The sequence below is a fragment of the Schistocerca serialis genome, chromosome 2, assembly GCF_023864345.2.
Source record: "Schistocerca serialis cubense isolate TAMUIC-IGC-003099 chromosome 2, iqSchSeri2.2, whole genome shotgun sequence".
Taxonomy (NCBI): Eukaryota; Metazoa; Arthropoda; class Insecta; order Orthoptera; family Acrididae; genus Schistocerca; species Schistocerca serialis.
In genome coordinates this window covers 181,411,872-181,424,259 of record NC_064639.1, presented here as the reverse complement: position 1 = coordinate 181,424,259, position 12,388 = coordinate 181,411,872, and the positions used below count along the sequence as shown (strand labels likewise).

Below are 12,388 nucleotides of genomic sequence, written 5' to 3'. Positions count from 1 at the left end.
GGGTGGGGGAAGGAAAAACTGTTGGTGGGGGGGGGGGGGGGGAGGCAGCACCAAGACAGTGGGTTACCTGACACTCAGGCCAAGATGTTTAGGGGTTTGGAGAACGTGTTGTAAGGATAACTCCTGTCTATGTCATTCAGAGAAGGTGATGGTTGAGGGAAGGATCCAGATGGTTTAGGTATTGAAGCAGCCATTGAAGTTGAGTGTGTTGTGCTCAGCTGTACATTGTGCCACTGAGATGTCAACTTTGTTCTTGATAATACTTTGGCAGTGGCTATTCATCCTGGTGGACAGCTGGTTGGCAGTCATACCATCATAAAAGGCCATGCAGTGTTTACAGCAGAGTTGGTATATGACATGGCTGCTTTCACAGGTGGCCCAGCCTCTGATAGGATAGGATAGGATAAACCTCTGACAGGACTGGAGTAGGAGGTGCTGGGTAGGTGGATTGGGCAGGTCTTGCACCTTGGTCTGCCACAGGACAAGGGACTGGGAGCGGGAGTGGCTTAGAAATGGGGTAGGGTGTTGTGTAAGTAGGGTGGCCGATGGAACACACCATTTTAGGGGGATTGGGAAGGACCTTGGGTGGGATGCCCTCTGTTTAGGACAGGATGAGGGATATTCAAAAGATATGGTTCAGTTGTTCCATTCCAGTGTGATACTGGGTGACGAGATGGTTGCTCCATGGTCAAGGGTCTTCTTTTCACTGAAGATACAACTTCCATGGGTGGCTGAGGTGTATGGGAGGGAGTTTTTGGTGTGGAAAGGATGGCAGCTATCAAAAGTTGAGTACTTCTGGTGGTTAGTGGATTTACGGCAGACAGGGGTGTACATGGAGCCATCAGCGAGGTGGTGGTCATCATCTAGGAAAGTGGTGTGTCACTAGAGGAAGACCAGGTGAAATGGATGGGAGAAAAGGTATTGAGATTATGAAGGAATGTGGATAGGGTGTCGTGGCTCCAAGTCCAGATCATGAAGATATCAATGAAAATGAACTAGACTAGGGGTTGGAAGTTTTGGGACACTAGGAAGGTTTCCTCTACATGGCCTGTTCTAACGTTTTAACAACTTAAAGTGTGAGTGCGGGTCTGGGTTATACTGATTTATTTCCCCAAACCACATTCCACTTCTTTATGAGATGACTTACTTGGGATTTGCAGCCACTCTTCTCTCTCTCCTCTACTGGATAGCCGGCTGCTGGAAACTCTCTTGACTTCTTCTTTGTCAAATAATGTTAGGTACAGGAATTTTCAAGCCTCTTTCTACTAGTGAAATAAGTAGCTATACAAACTTCACATTTCGTCAATCAATTATGTATTTGAGTATCAAGCACAATAAAAATTCTCCCTTTCAACATAATATGTAAGTTCAGTAAGTCTCTCGTATAGTTGTATGTTAGAAACAAATTGATTTACATTTGGAAGAAAGTCTGCTTAGACACCATGACTTTCGGAACAAGAGACTAAAAAAAAATCATCTTCCCTCTCACAAGGCTGAGTCAAGAGTCTACAAGACTACTTTTTCAATTGTTCTTGTTTCACATAACAATAGTCAATGACACAATAAGCACAGAGCTGCATATAGACTCCATGGTTCTTCCTTACATTCTCACTAACACAACTATGGATTGTCCAACAGGTACTTGTTGGTGCCGTTCGACCACCATGTCTACTTTCTTCCCGCGACTGATTTTAAACCTGCACACACAAACATGTGATGTGAAGTAGGTAGGATTTTACCATCCCACACTCGTATCTAGAATATCGTGTGTTCGAGATGGTAGGAGGCTGAGTGGTTCTAGAATTTACACAGAAATTCTCGAATCACTACATATCCTCCCCCCCCCCCCCCTCTTCAGATTGAACAAACATTATTTTATACATAATCATTATGCAAATAATATCACTCATAATAACATTTCATATCTTAACAGTATACTTTTTTTACTTGTGTTTATATATGTATCTCTCCTTTCCATAACAATTCTCTGTCCTCTCTTGCACAATCTTTTGTTTATTTTTTTCTCTACTCTTTTCTTACTTTACTTTGTTGTTAAGAGATGAGCATTTACTCGTGGTTTTAGTCAGCTTTACTAATATTTAGGAATTGTGAGGACGCTTTTCCTTTTCTTTTCTTTATTTCCTTTTTCAATCGAAATCTTCAGGTGTTTATGACGTATGAGTAATCTATTTCTGTTCTTATCTTTTTGTACTACCTTTTTCCTAGTATGTACTATTTTCATTAGTTGTAGCTTGGAGGAACTCTGGGTGAAATGAATATGTTCTTTCGACTCTCATTTACTTCCATGAAATATAATAATGCTAGTCGTTCATAGAATTTACACTTTCCAGAATAATTCCTATAAAATTTGTGGCTTTAGTCAGGATACTGTCTCTTCCTAGGATCAGCACCTAGTCCTTACTTGTGGGTTGACCTTATGAGAGCACTTCTCTTTCCATTCTGATACGTACGCCCCTTAAAAAAAAAATCTCTGTTTTTTAGGCCACAGATCGTCCTATCTCCACATAGGTACGTCTGCCCTTTATACTTAGTGAATGCCGGGTACGCCCTCTTATCCTTTCTGGGTAGGCCTCATGGTTCATTACCCTAGTATATATTTCTGTGTTTTCCATAATTAAGTATCTTCTGGTAAAGTTATAAATCTATCTTAAACTTCACATTCATTCTTTAATATATCATTTACTCCTTAGATTCCTCTGCTTATCACTTCTATATTTTCAATAGATATTATGCCTACATATACTATTTACATCCTACTATCCTTCAATTCATTAGAGTATTTATTACACTGACTTTGCTCACGCCTTTTTCTTATTTATCCATTACTCATTACTATTTTATAGTTGTTCGTTATGTATGGGCACCTCTCATTATGTATATTTGATGCAGAACTGTCATAACTCCTCATATATGTGTGCACAATTCCCTGTGTACACACCTTTTCCCCTACAACACCTGGCAGTTCTCACATCATGACAGACTTTGTCTTATATAATTTAATATTTGCGTAGAGGTGTATATTTGTGTATATGTGGATGTTTGTTTATGTAGTCTGATTCTTTGCCCTTTGTATCTAAAGATAAGATGTAGGTTATTAGTAACCATGGAAATAAGGAAGGACTTCAGCGATAGAAGTTTATGAATATGGAAAGAGGGTAAAGATAAACAGGTCCTCAAGATGAGAAGTAAGAAAGGAAAAAATAGATGTGGTTGCTAGGATCAAAGAAGAGAAAGAAGATAGCCCCAAAGACAGGAAAGCCTTCCCAACCCCCTTCCCCAGGATCCCTACCTCTACTTGAGTGAGACGCTGGAGGAGGTTTGGTGTTACATTGTCTCGTACAGAATGGACTTCTTCCACCTTCACCCTTTGAAGTCTCCAAAGGAAATCCTAGCAACCCTATGGAAACGGCAAATGTAGAAGAATCTGGCACACTTGTTTGTGAGAGTTGTTTGAAAGTCACAATTTATCTGTTCTTGTAAATCATGCTTTTCACTACAATACCCACCCCTTTCAAAAGTTATACAAACCCTCTCATCTGTATCACATCTCATAAAAGGTATAAAATACTCAATACAAAATAGAAAAGCTATACAGTTCAGTATAACAGTTGTTCAGTTAGTCACATCATATTACATTTTTCACAAATATAATACTCTAGTCAATTTATTTCATCTAGATTTCACTTTTTTTTCTTTTTTTCTATTTCATAGTCATATCCAGTTTTCTAATCAATAAGAATAAAGGATAGTTTTAGATTTTAAATGAATTCAGTGCAGGAAAACTATTTTAGAAGAAACACTGAAAACAATTCGGGATCTGACAGTCATTACTCGGCCCGTAACTCAAAATGTTAATGTCCCTGGGGAATAGATGACTCCTCCCGGGTCCCATGGATCTGATATTAACTTTTCTTGTGCACTGGCAGACCAGTAATTTTCTTTAAATTTCTTTTGAAAGTCTTCCCAAGAGGAAAAATTCTCAATATTTACTGTACCCCATTCTGAGGCTTCCCCTAGAAGGTACCCCACCACAAATTCGATCTTCTTTGAGTCTTCCCAATTTTTTGTCAAAGCTTGGTTAAATCTTTTTAAGAATTTGGTCTGATGTACCTCTCTGTCCGGCTTAAACTTAGGGAATTGTCTAGATAACGCTGAATTAGTTCCCCATAGTAAATCAGTCACAGCTTCACTAGTTAATCCAGTGTTAGGTGAAGATACCCTTTTTTCTACTTTATCTTGGATAAGCTTAATCTCTTTCCACAGGTCATCCATACCTTTCCTGGTATCATTAAGTTCAGAAGAAGGAATAGGTGATACATTCCCGGACATTATTCTCTCGGTAACTTTTCCATCTATAATTTTCCCAAAGTGTTCCTCCAAACTAAGTACATTTATAATATCAGAGTTAGCTATTTTCTCTTCTAAATTTCTTTCCACATTGTCTACCCATGTACTGACACCTGTTATTTGTGATTGAATGATTGACATTAACTTATTCTGCTTATCTACACTCTCTTGCAAAGTATACAACCCATGTCTTACATCATTATATGTAATATTGTACACGTTTTGAACGATCCTAACTTTTCAATAAGTTCCGATTCTACACTATTACATTTGTTCTCAATGTTAAGTTCTAACCTTTTTGACAAATCCTGAAAGGTATCATTCTGTTTCTGACTAAGGTCAGTAAATACATGATTTATATGAGTCGTCAAAGCATTTATCAACTCATTCTGTAGATCTTCTTTTAAATTCTCTACTTTAATACTTATAGTGTCAAACTAAGTCTTCAAAGTACCCATGTCTTCACGCAGATTACTAAATTCTTCACTTTGAGATTTGACCTTGGCATTTAACAAACCAAAATTTGTCATTTTAATATTTAATTGAGAATTTACTAAACCTAAAACCAAAATTTGTCATTTTAATATTTAATTGAGAATTTACTAAACCTAATTCTTTCCTTAAGAGTTTCACTCTGAGCATTTAACTGCAGACTCTGAGCTTTAATTAAATTTATCAACTGATCTCAGTCAGGCACTTCCTTGCTAATTTTCATGAACCAGTTCTTGAGTGTCCCCAACCTGTTGTATATTTTCCATACTCTTGTATGCTTTAGCTCTTGTAAGCATTTAAAACTAACTTTAAATATGATAACTACACAAATAAAGTTCACTCAGCAGTATCTTGTACCACTTCATGCTAAAGTAATGAAGTTTTGTTTCACACTCACCTGGCACAGAAAACTCATAACATAGTTGAACGGATGTGGAGGCAGGTCAGCACTGGTGAACAACAACTGGTGACCGTGGCGTCGGATGTACGTTGGTTTCCGCGTCTGTGTCCCTGCAATGTGTGTGAGAGCTGTGTACTCCCCGCACTGGATCTTCTTGGTTAAAGCGTTCGATGTGTATTTCTTCTTAGACAAATACATTGAAATCTTCTTTTCTATTTTATCATTGTGAATTTTTCATGTCTTCACCCTTTTTCATTAAAATTCTGATCCATTAGATACTTGGACATATTCCAATGTCTCAGAGTAAATCCCTTGTCGTATTATGTATGGTTGCTATGGCAACACACAGCAGCTTCTTTTCTCGTTTTTGACTGAAAATTCCTGTTTTTTCAGTCCTTTCACACAGGTTCCCACATTCTAATGTTTTGTGACGTCTTAAAGTGTGAAAGTAGACATACAAACTCTCCTTTTCGTCAGTTAATGATGTATTTGTCATTCATGCACAATGTAATTCACACTTGCAACATACATATGTAACTTTCTGTAAGTAGCTCGTACTGCCGAACATTAGAAACAAAATGAGTTATAGTTAAAAGGAAGATGGCTTGACTACCGTGACTTTCTTAAAATGAATCAGAAAATAAGTCTTGTCTCTACCAAGGCTGAGTCAAGAGTCTACAAGACTACTTTTTCAATTGTTCTTGTTTCACATAACAATAGTCAATGACACAATAAGCACAGAGCTGCATATAGACTCCATGGTTCTTCCTTACACTCTCACTAACACATCTATGGATTGTCCGACAGGTACTTGTCAGTGCCATTCAACTGCTGTGTCTACTTTCTTCCCGCGACTGATTTCAAACCTGCACACACAAACATGTGACGTGCAGTAGGTAGGATTTTACCACCCAACATTCGTATCTAGAATATTGTGTGTTCAAGACGGTAGAAGGCTGAGTGGTTCTAGAATTTACACAGAAATTCTTGAATCACTGCACTGTAAAGAGGTTGGCATAGGAGAGTGCCATGCGGATGCTGATGGCTGTGCCACAGATCTGTTTTTAAACCTGGAAAAATAGTTGTGGGTCACACCTCTGTTCACGTTAAACCAACCAACCATGAACAGTACCCGCATTTCCACAGCTCCTATCTCTTCCACGCCAAAAAAAACCTCCCACACAGCCTAGCCATCCGCAGACATTGTATCTGTAGTGATGATAACTCCCTTTATGACTGATAGGCAGTAATCCCAAACCCAGTCCATAAATAGATTTCGCATGCCATATCTTCATGCATCCACAATCCTCCCACCACCCCAAAGGATCAGCTGGAAAGGAGCACCCCCCCCCCCCCCCCCATGTCACCCAATATCACCCTGCACTGAACAGCTGAACCATATCTTCACCAGGTCTTTGATTTTTTCTCATCCTGACCTAAAGTGAGGGACATCCTACCCAAGATCCTTTCCACCCCTTCTAAAGTGGTGTTCTATTGCCGTCCCAAACTACGCAACATCGTAGTCCATTCCCGACCCACCCTCACTCTGAACCCTTTGCCAAATGGATCATATCCCTGTGCAGACCCAAATGCAAGACCTACCCAATCCACCCACCCAGCACCTCCTACTCCAGTCCTACCACAGGCTTATCCCGCCCCATCAGAGGCCAGACTATCTGTGAAAGCAGCCATATTATACACTAACTCTGCTGCAAATACTGCATAGCCTTTTATGTTGGTATGACTACCATCCAGCTTTCCACCAGGATGAAAGCCACTGCCAAACTGTTGTCAAGAACAAAGTTGAGCATCCAGTGACACAATATACAGTTGAGCACAATGTGTTATATTTCAGTGGCTGTTTCACAGCCCAAACTATCTTAATCCTTACTTCCACTACCAGCTTCTCTGAACTACACAGACAGGAGTTATCCTTACAACACATACTCCACTTCCATAATCATCCTGGCTTCAATCTCGGGTAACCTAATGACCTCGCTCCCTCCACCCAACAGTTTCCCCTTCCTCCATTCTGTCATCCCTTTCCAGTTTATGTCCCCATGTCGCCTTCAGCGTGTGCCACATCCCACTGGCCACTACATTCATGCCAGCCCATATACATGCCACTCCTTCCTTCTGCATTCCTAGCTGGCAAACAGTGTCCCTCTGACCCACTAGCCACCCACCCCCTCCCTTGCCTGCCCCCCTCTCCCTCTACCCACTGCATTCCACACTACCTTCACCACAACCCAGTCCAGCTGGCATCACGTAAGGGCATAGGCATGTGTATGCATGAACGTGTGTGTGTGTGTGTGTGTGTGTGTGTGTGTGTGTGTGTGTGTGTGTGTGTGTTTGTTTGTATTTTACTGTAGCTTTTCAAAGGATAACTTCAAAAACTAGGAAATTTTCCATCTTTTGTATATGCGTACAGACACATTATACAAGAAATTCCTACAGCAAATAAGTCATTTAGCAAAGTTATATTGATCAGGTAATATTTGTACTATTGTTTCAGTAGCTGAGATGTTACATACTGGTGTATAGTGCAGAGGATCTCAGGTTCAAACCCAGGTCAGTTCTCTGAGTTTTTTACATTTCATAATACTGTCTCTATTGTATAGTCAATAAAAATAATTATAACACTATGTTTTGAAGCTAATAAGGTGGAAATATTGTTATCAGATGAATTAAAAGAAGTGTCAGTTACATGTATTAGTGAACATTGTTTAATAGAAAATATGTTACCTTTGGAATGATATAGAAATTTATTGAGATAACTTATACAGTCGGTAGATGTGTCATTTCGTAGCAAACAACCTCAAGTTTGATTCGCGCAGTGCATCAGTAGCCCTTCCACCACCAGGAGAGCCAGTACAGTGCACACCTACCAATTCTGTAGGTTATCTCAATAAATTTCTATATCATTCCAAAGTCGCAAAGTCCTTTAGACTCACCCTGTTAGAGAAGACATCAAACACTGTTGCTTGAAGTTCATTGATCAGCTATATAAAGAGCATGGCAGCAGAATTTCTGCTACAGATGTAATTTAAATGTCATTTTATTTGTATATAGTAGCCTAAATGGAAACATAACTACTTTCTTTTTCTTTGAAAATTTTGAGAAGGCACTTGGCGCTATAAAAGCAGTTAGTACAAAAAATATTGTGTGTGGTGACTATAACATAGATTTCAACGAGAACTAAAAGGACTGATTTAACCGGGAGGATTTATTGAAAACTTATAACATGCACACAGCCATTAAATCCCCTGCCAGAGTCACCTGTCACCCAGTGGTACTATAGATCAGGTACTAATAAAACAGATAAATATTTATTCAAAGCTGGAAACATGAATACAGGTTTCTGTGATCATTATGCAATATTTATTTAATTCCCAATAGAGACCATAGGTAACAACCAACCACAAAAAATGAGGAAAGGTAGAAATTGTAGCAACAAAAACTTACACATCTTGGGCATTTGCTGAAAACAGGAACATGGAATGACATGTACACTGTGAGGGCACATGTAAAGTTTTGACATGTTCATGGCAATATTCTCACATTATTTCAGTATTTCTTTTCCAGTTAAAAACTAAAAATTCAAAACTAGTAAAAGAAATAGTTTTTGGCTGACAACAGGCATTAAAATATTTTGTGTTGAAAACAGAAGACTTGAAGAAATTTCAAAAGCACAAATTTTATTGAAGAATTTTTTTGTGTTTCAAGAATTATAAGAGAGTGCTTCACAAGGTCAAAAAAAGGTAAGAAAGTGGAAAATGATCACTACATAATAACACCCAAAAACAAAATTAAAGCCATGTGGAAGATAGTCAGACACCAAGCAGGAAATGAGCCGCCCTCCCCTCAAAATGTAAACATGCATCTAGACCAAGACAGCAAACAAATTACAAATCCAGAGGAAGTAGCCACTGTTTTTAATGCATACTTTTCAAATATTAGTGAACAGTTTCTCTGTGGTATAAAATCTTCCACTAAAAATTCTGTCAGATCACCAGCAAATCTAAATAGAAACCCTGAATCCCTATTTCTTCCTCCAACCAACCCTGAAAAATTATGCTAGCAGTTAGTAAGTTAAGAACAAAATTTTCAACAGGTATGGATGAGATTCTGCATTATGTCATTAACAATGCAGGTGGCTTCATTGCGGTACTATTAGCTGAGCTTTTCAACAGTTGATTAACAACTGGAATCTTCCTTCCTGCTTAAGGATAGTGAAAAACCAAGCCACTATTCAAAAAGGGCAAGAAAGAAGAAATAAGCAATTATAGACCTCTTGCTTTGTTATCAGTATTTACAAAACTACTAGAAAAAAATTATAAGAGATTGTTAGATTTTCTAGAATAGTGCAACATACTATCCACAGCCCGCCATGGCTTCCAGAAAGGCCAATCAACAGAAATCACAATATTTGAATTTCTAAGTGAAGTGCACCAAAAACTTGATAGTGGGGAAAAAGTAACTGGCATATGCCTTGATCCGTCTAAGTGTCGTATCACTATCCAGTTTGTAGATGACAAATATTTTAGTCAGTAAGAAGACAGCAGAAATGTTACAGACAACACGATCTGAGACATTAACTGGTTTTGTAAGCTCATTCAGCCAAAACAAACCAATAATAAATAAAGTAAAAGAGAAGTGTTAAACTTTCATAATGTCTATAAAAACAGTGGAGAGAGTATAAAATTTCAGATATCGGACACAGATATTTCAGGTGTGGCTAATGCAGTATTTCTGGGGATCTGGTGCAAAATTAACCTTAGATTGGATACTCACATTGATAGCATGTTAGCATGTGCTGTTTGAAGAGTGCTTGAAAACTGTTGCCATAAGGACTGTCTGATGACTGTTTATTATGCTACGCTCTGTTCTGAAGCATGGGATCACTTTCTGGGGTAAATCACCATCCTGCCAAAAATTCTTCAGGTTGCAAAGAAGAAAAGTGAGAATCATTGCTGGAATAAAAATGAACAAACCCTGCAGACCCTCCTCTTCCATGTATTTACATTTCTGAAAGTACAGTGTTTATTAAGAAATACGCAATAACAAATCCTAGTGTCCTCTTCAAAAATGAAAATCTGTATCACCATGACGCAAGACAGAAAACTGACTTTCACGTGCTCCAAATAGAAAGCAGTTGTGCCAAAAAGGAACATTACACCATGGTAAAATTATTTACAAGAAGTTTCCAAATTAAATTAAAGTAATAAATGATCTACAAAAATTAAAGCAGTGTTAAAAAAATATCAATTAATGCATTGTTTCTATAGTCTGGAAGAGTTCCTCCAAAATCTTTGAGAGCCTAAGAAAGTTAATGTCAAGTGTGTAAGACACATTCTTTATCACATACAAAAATATTGTGTAAATATGGCTATCTACTTGTAGCCTGTAACCATTAATATTAGTTTAGTCATATTTCCAGTTGTAATTTTCTAGCTATAGAGGTTTAATTATAAGTCAGAGCTGAAAAAAAATGTATTCAGTAATGCACACAAAACTTCATCTAAAAATGAAGACATATATGCACTGATCTATCCAGTATCTGATGTGTTGTTCTGTAATATAAACTGGACCAAATAAATACAAATACAAATCATACTGTACTTTTCATTTTCCATGTGTTCTAGCCCTTTATTGTGTGCAAGAAACTAGCCTGAAATTAGCTTTGTTTTCAGATCTTTTTAACTACTTTGTGGCAAGGGGGCGGGGGCAATGTATGTGATTAGAGACTGTGCACAGATTGTTTTTGACCACAGCTCAGACACTAATGCAACCAGTAAAATATTCAGACTCAGGTATCACATTCACAAGCATACAATCATATACAGGGAATGTGAATCCTTAACAGAAGTGATCCATACATAATGCAATAACTGCTAAACTACACATAAATACCTATACAAAATTTACCAAACAATAAGTATAATGTACTTACATAGTGCTTTACAGTAACATATACAGTTAATAGAAGACACAGACTCATGGCCACATAGCAAAAAGTGCACTTGAGAAACTGAAACTAGTGTCAAATGAAATTTATCAAACTCACAAGAAGAACTACATCCAGACACTGGGCTCAGCAGATATCATGTTCAGACAGCTGTAACTACAAAATATGAGCTGATGCCACAAACCAAAAACCAGCATACATATAAACACTTTTTCTTTAGTGTTGTGTGTAAAAATGAAATGACATTAATGAACCGATTAGGAGAAACAGGCAACTGATATTGCAAAACATACATGCTGTGTGTCCTCAACCTCCAACTTCAGAAATCTATATCTAAATAAATATCTGCTATTGCAATGAGCCACTTGCAGTATCCATAGTACATGCCTTACTTAGTCTTGTGACAAAAAAATGAAGCCAGATTAATGGTCATATTAGGATATACCAGCTGCTGAATACCAAAGAAAAGACTCAATGTGAGCCCTTACTCTCTAACTTTAGAAGTCCAGAAGTAAATAAATATCCATCATACAATATGCCACTTGCAGCATTCACAGTACACTCTTATTTTGGTATTGACCTCTGAAGTTACGGTCTGAGTGTGCCCACCACATATTTTTGTGATATTCAGTTGCTGGTGTCTTCTAATTGGATTGATGATCTGGCTTCATTTTTTTCTCATAGTGTATTACTCAGGTTCATAGGTATTGTTGGTTATACATTTCTCTGTGTTTTCCCCTCCATCTTTCTAAAAATTTCAAACATATTCCACTTATATTGATTTCTGATGTTCTGAAAGAAGTATAGCTTTTCTTATTCTTCTTCCCATTACTAATTATAAGATTAGCATTAATTTCATAAGTACTTTGTGCTTTCTGAAATTAGTCAATTCTTTGAGTAACTGTTCAATTTTTTCTTCTATTATTTAAGTATTATTCTAGTCAACAACTGACAAGACTGAGATATGAGACTGATTTTCTTTCCTTCAACCCATATTTACCAGTGTTTTGGGCTTCCTTTCTTTTCTACTGTTTGATTAAAATCCCAATTCTCAGATTTTCATTCTTGTCACTTAATTTCTCAGTTCTTCAAAAATATTCTCTACAGCCACCCTAACATTTAATATGTGGACATATACATCTATACAATAGCAATTGGCA

General features: G+C 37.7%; 1 protein-coding gene across 3 annotated transcripts in view; it reads left to right on the top strand.

Annotated features, from left to right (window-relative positions):
- Nucleotides 1-10,874, top strand: part of LOC126456889 (RNA-binding protein lark) — a 126,769-nt gene extending 115,895 nt beyond the window's left edge. For 2 of the 3 annotated variants that reach the window (XM_050092720.1, XM_050092719.1), the window contains one exon: nt 7,776-10,874. The gene's annotated coding sequence lies outside the window, so the exon portion shown is untranslated. The remainder of the gene's footprint in view (nt 1-7,775) is intronic. The other variant, XM_050092721.1, reaches the window with a different exon arrangement.
- The last annotated feature ends 1,514 nt before the right edge of the window (nt 10,875-12,388 follow it).